Source organism: Herpailurus yagouaroundi, unplaced genomic scaffold, assembly GCF_014898765.1.
Source record: "Herpailurus yagouaroundi ecotype Mexico unplaced genomic scaffold, PumYag 141, whole genome shotgun sequence".
NCBI lineage: Eukaryota > Metazoa > Chordata > Mammalia > Carnivora > Felidae > Herpailurus > Herpailurus yagouaroundi.
Genome location: NW_024412396.1, coordinates 70,628,046 through 70,646,962, shown reverse-complemented (window position 1 = coordinate 70,646,962; position 18,917 = coordinate 70,628,046). Strand labels below are relative to the sequence as shown.

At 50.7% G+C, this 18,917-nt stretch overlaps 1 long non-coding RNA gene across 1 annotated transcript; it reads left to right on the top strand.

The window, feature by feature from the left end:
• Positions 1 to 328: 328 nt before the first annotated feature.
• On the top strand, positions 329 to 2,675 carry LOC121032265 (uncharacterized). Its single transcript, XR_005791172.1, has 3 exons — positions 329 to 441; positions 1,087 to 1,360; positions 2,052 to 2,675. It is a non-coding gene; the product is annotated as an uncharacterized LOC121032265 (long non-coding RNA).
• The last annotated feature ends 16,242 nt before the right edge of the window (positions 2,676 to 18,917 follow it).

Sequence of the window (18,917 nt, the reverse complement as noted above, 5' to 3'; positions counted from 1 at the left end):
AAAAGGTATATCCAATGGCCCACTGATTATCACAGTACCATCTAGGGCATGGGCAGGTGATGTCCCCATGCAGACTTGGTTGGGCATTGTGGAGTGATGGGTGGGGGAGGGGTACAGAAGAGCCCAAACCAGCATGCTATTTTTGGTGCCCCGGACCAAAGCTCCTTGTTTAGGAAAGTGTGGGTTTAACGCAATGTGGAGGAACACAGAAAGGCAGGAAATTCCAGATCAAATGCAGAGGCCTCCCATGGTAAAGGAAAGCCTCTTTCCTGGCAGGGTAAAGACCAGATATGAGGTAGAGACCTACCTCAGGGTAAACAAAATCACGTGGAAGAACAGAGGAGTTCTGCACAGCAGTCTGTGTCCATGTGATGTCCCAGTTCATTACTCTCTCCCCTTGGCCCAGGTCAGCACATGATGAGCTCCATCCAATCCAAAAAGGTACGTAGAGGAACCGGCCTGTGACCTATCATACTGGAAAAAAATAAAAGAACCATAAACATCGAGGAAAAGAATTTCCCCACCAAAAGGCAGATAAAAGGACTATATAGCATTAGTTGTCCAAAGAAAATAGTGGCAAAATTTAGACACCTACTATTAATAAAAATAATGACAAATCAATAAACGTACAAATATTAATATGATCGAAAGTATGATTTTTGAAGGCAGAGCCCAAAGGGGAAATTTTAAAACAACATGAAAGGATAAAAAGTGAGCGGAACTCCAGAAGAAAACCTGCTGTGGAAAAGAAAAATGCAACACAAATTGAAGTCTCGTTAGAGTCTTTAAAAATTAGAATCATCATTGCAGAAAGCATCATCCAAGACATTAATTCTAACAGAGCCCTATTGGCATTTTGAGCGGGACATTAGTCATGGGACAAGTCTCTGTGTGTTGAAAGATGTTGAGATTTTTAACCCTCATCCCCCAAATGCCAGTTAAGCCCCCCTAATTATTGTGTCCACCAAAACACCGTCCACTTTCAAAGCATAAGGATATTAAATGGTTGTATCTTCAGGATATATCTTCATGGTACATAAACAGAGAAGAGAAATACGACACATGCTTAACCTTGTCTCTCATTAGGAAGAGGCCACAGAACAGGCGACACAGAAAAATGTTAAATGATATAATTGAAGAAAACTTTACCGAAATAAGTAATGGGCCTCTCAGAAGGAAAATGTGAATGGAATGAGCAGCACCAATGAACGCTGCCGTGAAAATCCTGAAGTTCATGAGTAAGAAAGGAGCCCTATTGGCTTCTAGGAGAACATGCAAATTTCAAGGCATAAAGGCATATTCTAGAATTTTCCACAGCTGAAGTCAGTGCTGGGAAATGAATATCTACCAAGTGGTGAAGGTAGGATTAAGAGGCGTGCTCTGTGAATTTTAAGCCAAGTTATATTTGTCCTTCAGATGTAAAGGTTTTGGAAATATTGACAAACACACACACACTTGCAGAGTGCAGTGCCTCTAAGACTCTGGGGGGAAATAAACACAGCTCCGTTCCCCAAAAGAACCCCCCGATTGATTTTGTGCCTTAAATTGAGACAACGTAAAGACACCCTAAAATAAGTAATGTAGGAATAATGACATCATGGTTAGGCAGGGAACATTGCCGTTCAGTAAAGGATTAAGACGGACCAACTGAAATTTTGCTCACGGAACAAAATGTAAATAGTAGAAAGCGAGACAACGGGTACAAAACTGAGGGGGGGGGGAAGTATACGGTGTTAATTTCCTCTTCCTTCATAGCAGGGAGTTAATAGTCTAAAATTAAAATGTAACTTAAAGATGACTGCAAATCAATGGGTGCTGTAATCTCTTTTCGTAATTTAAAGGGATCTTTTAGCAAGGAGACCGTATTCCAGGTAGCTGAAATAAGTCTTCCCATTTTACTTTAACTTCTTTTTCCTTCTGTTAAATTCAAATCAAAGAGAATTTAGTACTTATAAATATTAAAGATAGTGTGCATAACATGTTCCTATTTTTATCCCCTTATCTATCTTTTATTTTTTCACCTGTCCTTTTATCTCTCTCTCTCTAAAGAGAATAATGTCTGGGATGACGTTTACCAAATATTGATGACCACGGCCACTTGAGTAGTGGAATTTTGGATAATTTTTTCCCCGCTGGCTCTTTCGCGCTTTTTTTGGTGTTGCTGGAGTATTTTCACAATGCTCATATGTGAAGTGTATTCACTGAATAAAGCCTATATTCCCCACCAAAAAATGAAGCCATCACAGTGGAAGAAAAAGCAAAGCTAATTTCTAAAATTGGGAGTTGCCTATCTGGCCACCCATTCTCTGGACTCAGATGCTAATCATGGCTGTAAATTGACTTTACCCATCCCACCAGATTTCCCCAAGAATATCTGAAGTGCTTTACAATTCAGGTTGAATCTAACGGGGACGGAGCCCATACATCACAGTAAAGGACAAGTGCACAAACCCTGGGACCCCTTTCCTTGGAGATTTTCAGACATGGAGGCAGGTATGATTACAATAAACGCATCTATCGTGACTCATTTAGACACTGATTTGGTGTCCTCTACTGAGTCACTTCCCATAGTATCCTGTAATGACAATGTGCAATTTAAACACAATTTAAAGGGGCCCCTGGGTGGCTCAGTCGGTGGAGCGTCCGACTTCGGCTCAGGTCACGATCTCACGGTCCGTGAGTTCAAGCCCTGCGTCAGGCTCTGTGCTGACAGCTCAGCTCTTGGAGCCTGCTTTGGATTCTGTGCCTCCCTCTCTCTGACCCTCCCCTGTTCACGCTCTGTCTCTCTCTGTCTCAAAAATAAATAAACGTTAGAGTGATTTATTAAAAAAAATAAATGCAATTTAAAGAACACTGTTTATTTGCATTCTGGTAAATACCTTCACATGCACGACCTCAAGAACGATCCGTGGGAGAGGTGGTGCCGCACCTAATTTACAGATGAGGAAAACAGAGGTTCAAATGACTTGCAAAGGAGTTTAACCTTCCAGCCGGAAATCTGAACCAAGATCCTGGTTTGTAGGTGAATGTGTGGGGACCAGGACGTTAGGCATGGACTTCAGAATGTATTTCCGAAGTTAGTGGTTTGTCCCTTTCGGGAGCCCTGCCACGTCTGAGGATGTGTCACAGACCCTCTCTGCATCCATATCATTTGGGCGGGATTGACTTCATTCCACTAGTCCAAGATTGCGCACGTGACCTGCACACGGGCTCACTGTGCATCCCATTGCTGTAGCACCCTGATGATTATTTCTGGGATGAATTATGACCCTAGATGGTCCATGGGAGTGAGCACTGGGGCTTTTTTTCCGGTGCAAAGAGGGACCTGATCTTCTTTGAGTATAACAGCAGCAAGGATGACTGAAGCCTCGACCTGCTAAGAACCGCCCCAGGAATCCCAAGAATAAAGCCAACACAGGGGAAAAAGAGCCGAGAGCTGGAGATAGACTGTGTTCCCATTGCTTCGCTGAAGCTCCTGGATCCAGCCATGCCTGAATCTACTCACCGCAGATTTTGGTGACACACGAGACAATGAGTCCTCTTTTTGCCTTATTGAGTTGGATTTCGGACGCCTGAGGTGGTGTGGCCCTTAGGCATTTGGAAACACCACATGTGTCGGAGCAGAGGTCGTGACTGGATCTCCTGGCTCTCAGCGTAGCTTCCTTCCATCGAACTCTCTGGGATGCCTTGCAATAAACTCACACAACATTTCGGTCCCCCCCGGAGGCGACTTCGTTTGTGAAAGAGGAAGACTCACTCATTTTTGAACCCTGTGTCTCAGGAATGACTTTCCCACGAGAACTGAACTGCAAAGGATGGGTGAATTACAGCTAAAAGGTTGTCACTTGGAAAGTTTTGTTTTAAATGAGCTAAATTAAAGGAATAGTCTCTCCCTTTTAATGCGCATATAAAATCACTTCACTTTCCTGGTTAACAATGTAAGTCCCATTCTCATTATCAGAATCATAAAAATGAGTGAGGTGACAGTTTCTTTTTAAAATGCAAAGTGTTATATGCCAGGAGTTATGAGAAATTAGCTGGCGATTCTCCCTCAGTGCAGGTATAAAAGGGTGACTTTCTTTCTTTTGGTCTTTTCCACGATTATGATCCAATTTTCTTGCCTTAAAAACAGGAAGGGTTACGTGTACCATCAGCCAAAGAAAACAAGAAGCCACACACAAACTCCTGCCTTTTTACGGAAACAAAGAGGAGGCAGTGAGCTGTTCAAAAGGAAAGTTACAAATGCAATGATAGGAAGACCATGTGACACACATTAATTCAAAAGGGCCCCTTTATTGGATTGCGATCTGATTGTGTTTACAAATATATAGCCAGAAGGCTTTTAATTTGGGGGCAATTTCATTGTTCATAGATATATATCCAGCTACAGATATACATCTATGAAATTATGTGCTTATGTGTTTTAAATGAGATACAGTTCCTCTCCTTTAATGCAATAATGTTTCCTATTTTATGATCTACAGTTGCCCAAAGTTGGGGCAATTTTATAACAATCTTATTTGAAATATCATAATAGATGAAAGATGTAAATACTGTGATGTTTAGAGACCCGGTTGGAAGTTGAATTCATTGGGATTTAGGAAAACCACCGGAGCGAACAAGGACAGACTTGATTAAAATCGCACGGATTGGGTTCCTCTTGCAATTCCAGCCACTTCTCGCCTCCTTGCTGTTTATTTTTCTTTTAAGCCCGAGCTCAATAAATAAACCCAGCTAACAATTAAAAAGTCCTCAAATGATTCTAGATGGAAAAATTCAAAAATAGCCTGGCTGGCACTGCTTTTGCTGTGGAGTTTGATTAAATTCTCTAATTGCATTCGAACGGGCGGGGAAGATCACAATGTGTTGGTGCTTTTAGCATGAGCCGCCGATGAAAAACTTCAATTACCACTAAAAATGGAAAATGGTCATAATAGATAAATGCTCTTCCTATTTGAGAGCAGCCTTTTAAAAATTACGTAACTGGTTTGGGTGAGATACTATTCTATTTCCTCTTGTGCTCTGCCGATCGATGTATGCCTTCCCTCCAGGCTAGGAACCCCTCCGTCCTCTGGGGGAGGCCTTTTGCCAGCAGCTGGCTTGGCTAAGGCAGCCCTTTTCCTGGCCAGAGACTGAATGTCCTCCGGCAGAGATGATGGAATCTGAAGGTTTCTTGGATAGAAGGGCGAACAAAGACCGAGGAAGGTGGGTACCTTTGGAGCAGCCCTGCGGTCTACTGTTGACTTGGACCCCGCTGGGGAAGGTGGGCGAATTAGGGGCGGGGCAGAGGGCAGAAAAAATTGCCAGAGAGTTGCCAATTTTCAAGTCCCGCTTTAAGCCAAATCTGCCCCCATCTTCTGGAAAAATGGATTGCTCGTCACATCGGGCTCGGCTCAAACGTTACCTCCTCCAGGAAGTCCTCCCCCCACCATCTCCCCTGTGCTCCCAGGATGCTGTGTACCGTCTACTGTGGCACGGTCTGCATTTGATGGGATCCTGGTCCCGACCACCTCTTGCCTCCCTTTTGCCCCCTTGGGAGCTCCCCAGGGCCAGAGCCCATATCTGGGTATTCTGTGTCCAGCCGTGTAGTTCCCTGGGGCTGTTCATGCCACCGCTTCTGTGTCTCTCCCCCTCACCGGCAGGCAGGAGCTTTAGAATCACATAGACCCTGACTCCTGTGCTGCCCATTTTTAGCTGGGCGATGGCTTCACCCTTCATGCCTTGGCTTCCCCATCTGCAGAATGAAGGTAAGTCTATCCATCTCCTAAAATTGCCGGGCAATGGAAATAAAGGAGGTGAAGGCAGCTAGCCAGTGCTGGGAGCACCTGACAGGCTCTCAGGAGACCCCAGCTTATTTCCTTTCTGCTTCCTTTTCCTGGTTTCCCTCCTTCTACCCACTGCCATGGTCACCGGCACTGTCACCACCCCCACTGTCACCACTTAACGGGGAATTGCTGAGCGCTAGGCACTGCGTTGATGGCTTTACACAGACCATCTTATCTACCTCTCCAGTCCTTTTTCTTCCCCTCTTTGCCCAGCCCTGGCCTCAGTCTCCCCAGCTCCTGGGCTCTCTGTAGCTTTTCATTGCATGGCCCCCACAGAGGGGGGTACCCAGCCCAGGCTCCTGGGGTTAAACCTCTGCTTTTGCAGCCCAGAGACCCCCCCAATGTCCTCTACATCAGAGAGAAGGCTTGGTGCCTTCCCAGGAGAGGGAACAGACCAGACAGCACCACCTTGAACCACAGTGCTGCCCAGAGCACCCCTCCCCTTCGTGTCATGTGCTCTCTGTACCCCTCCCCTGCCTAGCTCTGCTGTCCAGACACTTCAGGGGACACCTCTGCCTGATGGTCCTGAGCCTGCCTGACGCCCTCAGCCTGTTTCGGCAGGTCCCCTGTCACCGTGGCTTCCTCCCATCATGCCTCAGACCTTCCCGTGCCCGGCCAGGTGTGACACCTTCCCTGCATTCCCTCCTCCATTCCTTCCGCAACCCCCCACCTCCTCCCGCCTTTGCAGCCCTGCCTGATGTCCCTTCTTCTTGTCCCCATTCTGTCTCTTCTCTCCCGTTCCTCAATGGCTGCAACCAAGCCCCTAACGTTTTATGGCCGGTCTGTCATTTCAGACACGCACAGGACACGGCTGCTGCTCTGGAGGAGGCCGGACCTAGCGGGGAAGACAGAGCAACCACCTAGGACCACAGAACCCCGTGCGCCACGGAGAGTGGATGAATGCAGTGCCCCACACGTCGGTTCATATAACCAGAGCGCGAGGTCAGGATGGGGCGAAGCAGCTTTGTAGAATCGCGAGGCAGGTGCCTGGGGGATCTTATTCAATATAGGTCAACAGGATGATACGACAGTTCATAAAAAGCTAATGGGATCTGAGGCTGCGTTACGAGGGGTTCAGAGCTTAGATCAAGGGAGTAGGAAGCCTGCACTGCTCCCTACACCTCAGGCATTGTGCTCACTTCAGAGTGGGGCGCGGGGGCACCAGAAGGAAAGGCAAATTGGAGGACAGTTACAGGAAGGCGATTAGCGGGGTCGGGGGAGGGGGGGACGCTGACATCTGGTCACACACACAGGGGGGCATGACCGACGGCAGGGGAGCGCGTTTCGCCTGGAGAAGTCTGTGATACGGTGCTGCCCGCGTCACTCCGCTGTGGCCCGAGTCAGGACGGCTTGAGAGTGAGCGGGAGGCACATCACCAGGGAAGCCGACGTGGGCACAGGCTACTGAAGAGCCCTGGCACCAGCTGAGCGACGCTGCCAACCCTCGTAGGAGGGAGGCCCTTCCCGAACAGAGAGGAGGTGCACGAGCAGGGACCCTGCACCAGGGGACGCTGGGCAAAGGGCTGGGGTCATGGTCACCACGTAGCCTCCTTGCCTCTCAGCCTTTCCACTGCTGGGAGCTTCGCCGGGCAAAACCAGTCTGTGCTCCTGCCCTCCTTCCCTCCCTCTGTCCTTTTGGGTGGGGACAGCCAGAGCTCGCAGCACCAGGTTGCTGACGTCCTGAAGGGCCGTGACTTTGCAGCAAGGGCCCTCGTACGTCCTGCGGGGAAAGTTTTGTCTTAGGACTTGTACTTTACTTCCTTCGCTCCTGCGTGCACGTAGCTCAGCAAAGGGAAGATGTTGAGAGGGTTGAATGAGCCATGCAGGTTGATGGTGCCGGAAGCCTTCAGAGGTCTGCACCTGCAGGGGAGAACGCAGGTGGGACCCTGGTGGAGGGCGCCTGTAACAGGCACAGAGCCCTCCTCTGGGCCAGCCCCCGAGTCTCCTCGTCTCGTCCTCTGCATGAACACCCAGAAACCGAGAGTCCTGTCCTTCTCTGCCGCCCGAATTCTAGTGTTCCCCCCCTTCACCTCTCCTTGGCAGCCAGAGGTCTGAAGTGGGTCCCGTTGGACTAAAACAGGGTGCCAGGGAGGCGTTGTCCCTTTGGGAGGCTCAGGGGGAGAATCCGCCTTCTTGTCCTCTCTGTTTTCTAGAAGCCACCAGGTCTCTGGTTTGTAGCGTCTTTCCCCATCTTCAAAGCCAGCAGCAAAGGCGGCATCTTAAAATCACTTTCAGGGGCGCCTGGGTGGCGCAGTCGGTTAAGCGTCTGACTTCAGCCAGGTCACGATCTCGCGGTCCGGGAGTTCGAGCCCCGCGTCAGGCTCTGGGCTGATGGCTTGGAGCCTGGAGCCTGTTTCCAATTCTGTGTCTCCCTCTCTCTCTGCCCCTCCCCCGTTCATGCTCTGTCTCTCTCTGTCCCAAAAATAAATAAACGTTGAAAAAAAATCACTTTCAGAATCTGACTCCTGTGTTGGGTCACCCAGATCAGCCAGCATCACGTCCCCATCTCGAGGTCCTTAACCCAGTACTATCAGTAAAACCCCTTTTTGCCATCTATGGTGATGTGTTCGCAGGTTCTGGGGGTTAGGATGTGGCATCTTTAGGGCCCTTATTCTGCCAACCACAAGAGTCCGGGAGGATGCCCCAGTTGCCTTCTTTAATGCCATGGCTCTCAGCTCTCAGGGACGGGAAGGACGGACAGGCGGCTCAAGCCTGGTGTGCAATGTGCTCTGTGAACTGGCCCCCACCGCCTTCTCCTCCTTCCTCTAGAGAATCCCCCCGCTTGCTGGGACATGGCACTCCACATGGCCCTCTTGTCATCCAGGACATTTCGCCACGGTCATTTCTGCCCATGAGCTGCCCCGAGGCCCTCTTCCGCCTGCATGCATCCTTCCAGAACCGTAGCCCCACCCAAGCCGCACCTCAGTGGCGATCACCCCTCTGTCCTCCCCTTGGCTGCTCTAGGAATGCTCTGGTCTTGCTCCGGGGTGCCTGCCCGACCAGTGTTCCCACTGACCTGTCCCCCAACCGTGTCCTGGGCTACTTAAGGTCACCTCAGGTCACTTCCAGAGCACACACTGGTGGCCACAGTGCAGATCCACGTTTCTAAGTGTTGAAGTCAGCAGTGGCAGATACTCTGGAGACCCCGAATAAAGTGACCAGTGTGCCATATGCCTATCGGCTTACGCTCCTCTTAAATTAATCCCCAGTAGCTCGTTACATAAAGACCAGACTCCCCACCGTGGTGTCCCAGGACCTGTATGACTATGATCTGGCTCTCTCTCTTTTGTTTTCTCCAGCCTCAACCTCAGGCCAGGGTCTCCCTTGCCCCTTGGCCAGCTACCTGGGCCATCTTATCGTTCTTCAAGAACACCTCCACCCTCCTGGAACTTGACTTTGGCTCACACCTCTCTGCTCCTCTGTTGGCTGCCTCTGTCCCCTCCTGATTTCACTGATGTCATGTATACTTGTTCCTCAGGGATTGCCCAGCATGCATTCTGTTCCTTGGAAGCCTTCCTGACCCTCCAGATGAAGTCAGAGACACTCGCTGCTGGACGTTTGTGGCTCTGTGCACACTTCCGCACCTCCCAGTGCCTTCATGGCACCTCACAGGGTTTGTAATTCTATACTTACTTGTGTGACTACATGATGAATTTTGCCTTATCTCCTGGGGAGCATAGATGTCATAGCAGACGCTGTGATTTATGACATATAAACCCTTTTAGGAGCAAAGAACTCATTTCCTGGCTACTGGGGCTATTGGCCAATGCTGGCTCAGAGCTGTGTCCCTTTCTGGGAATCTCTTGGCTGAAGGAAGCCGCCTTGTCTGAATTTCCCCTCCCCACTGCGGGGAGGGGGGGCAGGTATCCCATATGTAGTGACTGTGCCATGTGGGGATACAAAGGCCTGGCATCCTTCTCTCTCTTAAGAGCATCTGATGGGTTATCCCAGATTCAGAGCTCCCCATGGGACTGGCTGAAGCCTTCATTGGGACTGCATCAGACTTCAGCTTGCCTCTCTGCCCACTCCTTTTGCACTCGCTCTGTGACAGGTGTGGATCTTGAGAACTCACCTCAATACACCTCCCACATGTACATTTCATTCCAGGGTCCATTACCTGGGAGTCCATCAGGTGACCAGTGTTGATGGAGAGGTCCTAGGACATGGACCCTAGAATACGATTTTGGAGCCAGATCACCTGCTGACCAACTGGCAATAAACAGCCCATCACTGGTAGTCGGTGCCATATGGGTAGATGCGGGCATGCTGCGGCAATGCGACTGGTAAGCCTTTTGCTGGTGGTGACATGGGATGGGATATTGGAGGAAGGGTTGCCCTGGCAGGTGCAATTTCTCAGGTGGGGAGGGAGGGGGTAGTAATTAGAAGTATTATGGAATTGGACGCTTGTTGCTGGGGGCAACTGATGCATTGCAGAGACAACTGGAGGCTAAGGGTGATTAAGCACCAATTAAAGGCTAAGTGTGAGAGCCAGAGGGCAGCATATAAGGAGACTTGTCTTCCTGGAGGGCAGAACATTGTAGATCAGGCCCAAGTCTTAATTATAAGATCAGCGGAGTATTCCAGAAGACGTTGAAGTCTCAAAGCCTGCAGGTCAGCTCTGCCAGGGTCAGATCCCTAATTAGGATGGGGGCAGGGCTCACCGGAGTTCAGTATCTCTCTCTGCCCAGCCTTACTTCCCTTGCTTCCTGAAGGTACATTTTAGTCTTGGTGAGAGGGGGTGTTTCACTGCTGGCCAGCCACCTGGGCTGGGAGAGAGCTGGCCAACAGCGAGAGGGGAGCGGAATGGGTGGTAAACAAGGGGCTGGTGAGCATTACACGTGGCCAGGATGCCAGGGCAGCTGCCGTGGCTATGGTGTGTCCTATTAACCTCCCTCGTAGGAGTTTTCCCAGGAAAAGAGACCAGCCAGGACCCTGGAGCAGCTGTTCCCAGGGAGAGTGAGCTTAGTATCTGAAGCTAATGGTCCAGGCAGCGCAAGACGTCAAGCGGTGGTGACGCAGCTGTGAGGTGTTCCAGTCCCGCTTCCGGGCAGGGGCACTCAGCTGTTTGCCCAGGTGCCCGGAGTGTTGGCTAGGTCATCTCTGGATTATTGCCCTTGGCCCAAAGAAGCTTCCTTGCCCAAGGTCACCCACCCTCATAGGGGCAGATGCGTGGTTAGTGTCAGGCACAGGAGCCCAGCCTCTTTGCCTGCATGGGACGCATCCCTGACGGTCCAGCCCGGGTCTGGGGCTTCCCTGGCATCAGCTGACCCTCCACGTGCTACCGAATCGCAGTTCAAGTTCCTCCCTGCCCCGTCTTGCTTCCCTCACTTCCTCTGCCACCCTCTGGACACATGGTTCCCAGGAGCACAGCCTGCTCAGTAAACCTACATGCAGCCCTCAGGCTCTCACAGTGGACAGCGCAGGGGGGAGTAAGATTGCGGGGTAGGGTGGCGTCTCATCCCCCCCATGTCCCTCTGGATTAGTCTCTGAATACAAGGTCTCTGCTCCCTGCCAGGGGTCCTGCTCACTGTCCGAACTCCCTGAGGCCACTGTGATCCTGGCCCCGCCTTCCCTGGGCCCATTCCCACCACCCACTTCTGCTACTTTTCAAGAGCCCTGGGAGCCAGCTACAAAATGAGTCCTGGTGCTGTAGGCTGGACGGAGAAGGAGAGAAGGCATTCACTTGCTGACGGAAAGCCCCCCGGGGAGGAGGCTGCATGGGGCCCGCACAGGTGAGGCCTGCCCTCCTGCCGCACGGGGATCGCTTGCTTCCCAGAGTCACCCTGCTTGGCACGCAGGAGGGACCGAGAGGTGCGGTCTGGGCCACTTCCCCGTGTAGCGACGTCTCAGTCGACGGGCGGCCACACCGGGAGGGCTGCGCCACGGGTTGTGTTAGCGCCTCCTCTGGGCGCCCAGAGTCCACTCTGAGCTGTAGAGTTAATGGCTGGGCTACCAGACCATAGTTACTTGTTTTTGTTTTCGCAAACATTTGGGTTTGGTAAAAAGCCCCAGGGGTGCTTTTTTTTTTTTTTTTTAAACGACACCCTTCTGTTAATTTCCAAGCCCCCTGTGCTTTGAGGGACCTTTAAAAAATGTGTTGGATTCATTTCCACGAAGCCCGTCAAAGTGCTAGTTTGCAGGATGGGTTTGAGGTCCCAGCAGCCCTGGTGAGCTGTTCTGGTTTTACCCGTTGCCCAGATGATTTACGCTTTACCGAAGAACTGCCTCGTGCTCTCCTAAACGGGTTGAGATTCTTTTCTCAATGCACACTGTCCGGTTTCCTGGTGAGATTTCCAAGCTGGCACAGCAGCTTGCCTCTCAGGCCTCATAACTTCCACGCTTGCCCTTTCATGATCAGGAAGAGTATTTTGGAAGAAAACGACTTTTTTTTTTTTTTTTCCTTTTGGTAGCCGTAAGAGTCTGCATGCGAAAAGAGGGCAAAGGCAACCAATTATCTCCCCAACTTGTGGCTTTGCTGCAAAGGCCTCTGGGAAGCTCTTTCATACGCGTCTTGCTGTTCTAGCTGACCACATCCTGCAACTCCGCAGGCAGGACTAGACCCGAGGCGGCCGGCGGCGGGGCGCTAAGCTTGCTTCTCGTTGGAACCCACTGCTCTGTCTTAGCCGCCGGGAGAGGACGGGCCGGGGCAGCTGTGACTGTGGACTGTGCTCGGGGCTGTCCTGAAGGGGGAGGAGTTGGCCCAGCACCTTCTCGCTCCGGGGCTCTCACACCCGCGCTCTCTCGCTTGCTTCTCTCCGGGGCACTGTGAGGTGGGCATCCATGAATCCCTCTGCAGATGCTGAAGGCGGGAGATGGCAGTCGCTGGCTCGACGACCCCGAAGCACCCTTTCTTCTTCCTCCAAACATCTTCATGGTTGGACGATCGCTGCTTACTGCCTCAGAACGTTGAGAATGTACTGAATGGCAATGGTGTGAATGTGGCCACCTCGTCCGGGGCCAAAAGCCTCGAACGGGGGCGGGGTTCCTGGCCTGGCCTGGCAGGTGCAGGATGGGACAGGGCACCCCTTGCTCTGGTTTTCCGCATGGGACATCTGGAGCCGGGAGGACCAGTGAGAAAACGCACGTGGGGGTTCAGCCCGGTGCCAGCCGTGCAGGCCAGGGAGCTGATATTCGTTATTCTGGGGACTGGGGGCCCACGCTTCCTTTCCTTCCTCCCTGGCTGGTGGCCACTGGGATCGTATCAGACTACGACTGTCTTGGCGTGTTTCACGTGGCAAGATGGGTGGGATGCGGATCGTGCGGTGGCGTGAGAATAGGCACCCAGGAGTGGCTTACGCTGTCTTGATTCTGCTAGATGGGGACGTGCGACCTGCTCTGTGCTGTTCACCCTGGGGAGGCAGAGCTACAGGTGGTCGGGGGAGCCTAGAAGAAGGTACTTGCCCATAGGCTGAACCGGTTTCCGGGTTGAGACCTCGCGGAACTTGTTGGAGGCCATTCGGCAGAGACAGGCTTGAGGTCTGAGTTATCACTTCTCCAGGCTTGCCCTGTGTGTGTGTGTGTGTGTGTATGTGTGTGTGTGTGCAGGTAGGAGAGAGGTAGAGTTATGTCCTGTCTCAGCAAGGTTCTGGGGCTGCTTCTCAGCATGGATCTCCAGTTGCTTGCTTCTTCCTCTGTCTGTCTTCTTTCCTTTCTTGCCTAGTCTGTGCACAATCCATACATTTTTCTGCATGAAACATCTGGTCTATTTTCCGTCCGGCTGGGAAACACCACCTGGTTAGGGAGGGATCTGGCCCGCCCCTGCGCGAGCTCACAGTGCTGAGAACCAGAGCAGCCGGACTGCCTGTCTGACCCGATGCCTGCGGTCACCGGGGGGGAAGCTGAGGCACAGGGGGAAAGGAGGTAACCAAGACCTTCATAGCTTCTTATGATCTCAACAGAGGTGGGATCTGAAGCCAGGCTTTTTTACACAGTATTTTTTTTTTGTTTGTTTGAAATTTGAAAAAAATAAAAAGTCACCTCAATTTCCTACCATCCAGAATTACCTACTTATGTTTTTTCATATTTCCTTCAGTTATTTTTCTATGTACATAGTTGAACCATTCTGCAAGTAATGCACGAGGACACTTTAGAAACTTCAAGGACCGTACAGATAAATCTACAGCTGCGTGCCTCCCCGCCCCCCAGCACTATTCCTATCCTGGTCCGTTTCCTTTTCCACAGAAGTGGCCGTCATTATGAATTTCATGTTCTTCCTTCCCATCCACTTAAAATTACGCCCATCTCCCCCAAACTATGTATTACTGTTTTCGTGATTAAACATTTACATATTTACATACGCGGTCTCCTATATCCTACTGTGAGGAACCGTTATCAGCCCACTTCTATTTGCCCCAGTGATGTATTTCTGGAGATCTGTTTGTGTGGACGGATATAGATCCGGCTCATTTCCCTCGGTGGCTGAGCGGATTCCTCTGCACGATCCTGCCACTTCTCAGCCACGCGCACACTCCTGGGTTGTCATCAAGCTGCGTGGCTTGCCTTTCAATGAGCTTCTGGGTGACAGACCTAGAAACGTGGAGGGCTCTTGTGGCTTGTTTCTGCCCGGGATCTGAAATGACAGGAGGGCCCCGAGGGGGCCCCATCACCATCCGTGCCTCGGTTTCCTTATCTCGGTGAAGGCAATTTGCCTGAGAATTGTGTGGACAAATGTGAAACCTTCCCATAGCTCTGGCTTCCCCCACATCTAGGCGTCTAAGGAGAAAAGCTTTTGTTCCCATCGTGGGGCTTGTTTGCGATGGAACAACCACTCGCTTCTCACCTTAGATTGCCCCGCTGTGTGCGTAAGTTTTGCCATGGGAATTTTGCCCTTTGTGTAACGTCTCAGGATATGCTAGGGGCAGTCACCCCAGAGGGTGGACACGGAGGGTTCCCTTCTGAAGGGTGAAGTCATTCCCAGCTCTGTCACCTTGGGATCAGGCGGGTCCTCAGACAGGCAAAGCCCCTGGCAGAATGTGATCATGCAGAGGGAGAGATCCTTCCATTGCCCCTCCACTCCGGGGTAGCCGCAAGCAGGAGGTGACTTTGCTAAGCTTACGGAGCAAGGTCTGGGAAGCCCTGAGGTCAAACTCAGGGCTTGGTCTGCTGTTTGTGGGTGCTTCCCACTTTTCCATTATGAAAGAGGACTGAGTGGAGAAACATCAGCTTGACTCAAGGGAGTGGACTGCTGATAATGCAATGTCAGGCAGCAGCAAGAGAGATTCTGGACTCTTCTGGGGGCAGCTGCGAAAGCCTTCCTACGAGAGGTGACACGTGAGCTGAGTTTTGAAGCATGAATAGGAGTTTTGCAGATGAGCTAGGGAAAAGGCCACTCCCAGAGGATGTGCAGGTACAGAAAATCGAGGAAGAAGCAGGGACAGGAATGGTTCGGTGCACGGAGGATGGGGAGGATGTGGGAAAATTGGGAGCCTGGGAGGATAGATGGTGGCATGAGTGGATCATGAGTGCCGCAAGGGGACCATAAGAGAATTAAGAGCAGGGAAGCAATGCAATGAGATTTGTGGCTCAGGGAGATCCGCGGGCAGCCACAGGGTGGAGGACAGAATGCAGTTCAGGGTTGAGGGAGGGAAGTCCAGAGTCAGGTCTGTTTCCCCTACTTCCCAACAAAGGAAGGAAAAGCAATCGGCAATCCCAGAAGACTAGGGCATCCCGCTTGGAAACCTGGTTGAAGAATGACATTGGGAGACGTCTCTATTGCCTCCCAGTGTCCAGTCTCCTCTCCTGAGGTTCAGTGTGGCCACGTGGCCAGTTCTGGCCAATGCGCAGGGAGTGGAGCTGACATATGTCACCTCTGGGCTAGGCCCCCCCCCCCCCCCACCGCTCCTGCCTGCTGGCCGGGGAAACGCTTGGGGATGCACATTCCATCAACCCGGACACCTGAATGATGGCGGCGAGTGGACCCATGTGGCTGGAGTGTCACCGGGAAGTAAATCTGTGTTGCTTTAAGCCACGGATGTTTAGAGTCGTCACTGCAGCACAACAGCCCCCCACCCCCTCCCCTGCAATACTGACCAAACGTGATGCTGTTCCCAGGACGGGCAGGGGGGTGGGGTAGAGGAGCATGAGTAGGCTGAGAACAAGGGCGGGGAGAATGACATTTCTGGATTTGGGAAGACTGAGCTGCGGCAGAACGACACGGCAAAAGGAAGCCAGGCTGTGGAGACTAGCAGACCCGGGGCCAGTGTCTCCTACTGTCAGGATGGTTTCGGGCCCCTCTGACCTCAGTGTCCTCAGATGAGAAATAGGGAGGGTTGTAATCACTCGTGATGATCACTACCGCTGGGGCGACCGGTGCTAACAAATGTGAAACTGCAGCAAAGTGTCCTGTCCATGGCAAGCACTCCACCAGCCATGACCGTTACCTTTGGGAGAAGGCGGAGGAAAGTCAGTGAGGTGGCCTTGAGACGTCAGACATCTTCCTTGTTCGCTTGAATTATCCTAGCACAGAGAATGGCACCTGCACGTAGTGGGCGTTCATTTTATATTCGCCGGATCCGGGAAAGAATAAAACATACCGTGATTGTTTGCTTTGTGTGCCCCTTTCTTCTCGCGACTAGACGGGGGACTCTCTGATGGGAGAGACCCAGATGGAGAGATTCACCTGTGTCCTCAGTGTGCCCGGTGAGTATCAGCTCCCAGGAAATTTTCCTTGAGAGAACGAGCCGTCCTGGGATGTAGAAACACCCAGATCTGTAGGCCATTTCTCCCTGGTGCATTGATATCAAACCCAGCCTCAGTTTTCCAGGAGGACCCCATCTCCCTCAGCTAGCAGGTCTGTGTCCTGCCCTCGGGTCCAGGTGCCTAGGAAGCTCCCCCCTCCACAGAAGCCGTGTCTCCCCCTCCCCCCATTCTATCCCCAGACCTGGCATCTTGGCCATCCCCCATGTCTCCCTGTCCTCAGACTCCCCTGCAGATGGCTGTGTGCAGACCTTGGCAGGAGTGGGCTGGCAGGCAGTGTCGCTGCTTCCCAGGCAGACATGTATATGGCAAGTCTGTTTATCAGGCAACGCCTTGTTGTAGCCAGAGGTGGTGGCTTAGCAGTGGCAGAAACGCCTGGGTTGCCTCACAAGCTTTGGGTTACTAAGGTGTGCCCTTGGCCTCAGCAGGCAGATAAGCACCTGCATTGGAGAAGGAGCCCTTGATCACGGGCAGATAAGCTGAGGAAAGGATACAAAAAAAAAAAAAAACAACCCCAACAACAACAAGAAGCTGAGCGACCCAGCGTCGGAGGCTTTTTCATGTACACACGGGCGTGTTAACTTGTCTTCGCCAACACACGGGGTGATGCAAAAGCTCCGATTTTAATTGAATTTGGTGGTCACGCAATCATGGAATGAGAGCATGTTAGAGCTGGAAGGGACTTCGGGCATTGTCTAGTTGGAACTTTTCATCTTCCAGGTGAGGACACTGAGGGCCATGGGGCTGTAATGACTTGTTCGGGATCATCCAGCAAAGTTTGGGCAGAGCTGGAACTAAACCCTGGGTCTCTAGCCCCCCCAGGCCTGCACTCTTTCTTTCCACCACATGGGACTGCCTCACCTGACTCCTCAGGGGCATTCTGCAGGTTGCACTCTGAGGCCCAGACAGTCCTGTGTAATAACACAGTCTGCGTCTTCTGCCTCCAGCGGTAGACAGCCCTCCCCTCCCCTATGTTGGGTTGACCAGTTAGCTCAACGTACCAAGGTCGGGCGCTTCAGAATCCAGCTGTTCCAAACTCTGTCATTCCAACGTAATTGGAAAGAACTGAGGTCCAGACCAGAGAGGTGACTTTCCTAGGTGCTGTAGCTAGCAAAAATGAAACAGCTGTGTCTAAAATTCCCGACACCCTGGCTTCAGTCCTTTCTGTAAACGGTGGATTAAAACCAAGGTGTGGGTGTGGGTGTGCGGAAGGGTGCTTAGACTCTGCGTCTCTCTCCCTTTGGGAAAGAAAACCCGTGTGTCACTGGAATGGAGCCTGTCAGCCCCTGCAGCATTGCAAATATCATTGTTCTTCATCGACACCCAATAAATGATGGGTGAACGAGTCCTTAGTGGTGGGATTTCGATGGGGGTATATCCATACCTCAAAATGTGCTTTCAAACGGCACATTTACTTATTTTTCTACGTAAAGCTTGCTTTCCGGATGTGATCTGTGAATAGAGTGAAACAGAGAAATCTAGATTTTAGTGTAAAATCATTTCTACACAAAAGTGACAAACGCATCAGCAGCATTCAGCTGATAACATCTCAAGAATCATAAATACAATTGGCACACCCCCATCTCAAGCCACCTGTGACTGCAACACGAAGTCAAACTTACTTAAAAATGATATCTACAGGTACCTGTCAAATCCCTACATATGATTAGCAAAACCAAATCCAGAGACACATTTCTAATAAAAAGTAATAGTATTTTGTCACATCAACCCTTCATGTTAGTCCTTTACTCCTGAGTCAGCACTTAAAATTCTGTTAACTCTATTTTTTTTAAAGTTTATTTATTTATTGAGAGGGGGAGAGAGAGAGAAAACCAAGCAGGCTCCACACTGTCAGTGCAGAGTTTGACATGGGGCTTGATCCCAAGACCCTGGGATCTTGACCTCAGCTGAGAACAAGAGTCAGACGCTTAACCGACTGAGCCACAGGGGTGCCCCCCTGTTAGCTCTTTTTGATTGTTTTTGTTTGTCTTGGTGATAAACCCCATATGTCTACATATGTTCAATGTGTCAATACTCCTATTTTTGATTGATCAAGTTTAGAGATCATGTGCTGACCCCATGTCATATAAGAGATAAAGAATCTGTTCATCTGGACCATCATCCACATACTTTCTCCCCACCTCATTTTATATATAAACACACATACACCACACACACACACACACGCACACTTTTAGTTGTTTTATTAGTTGTGTTTGCAAATTTCAATCACATATCTATAGTTTCTATTCCTCCAACTACATGCAGTGGCATTTGGTTGGCTTATATCAACATTCTTAGTTTTTCCCCTTTTATTTTTTTTTAAAAGAAAGATTATCCACCCCCCCTAACTTTTTTTTTTTTTTTTAGTGGGAGTAGATATTGGTCACTTTTTTTC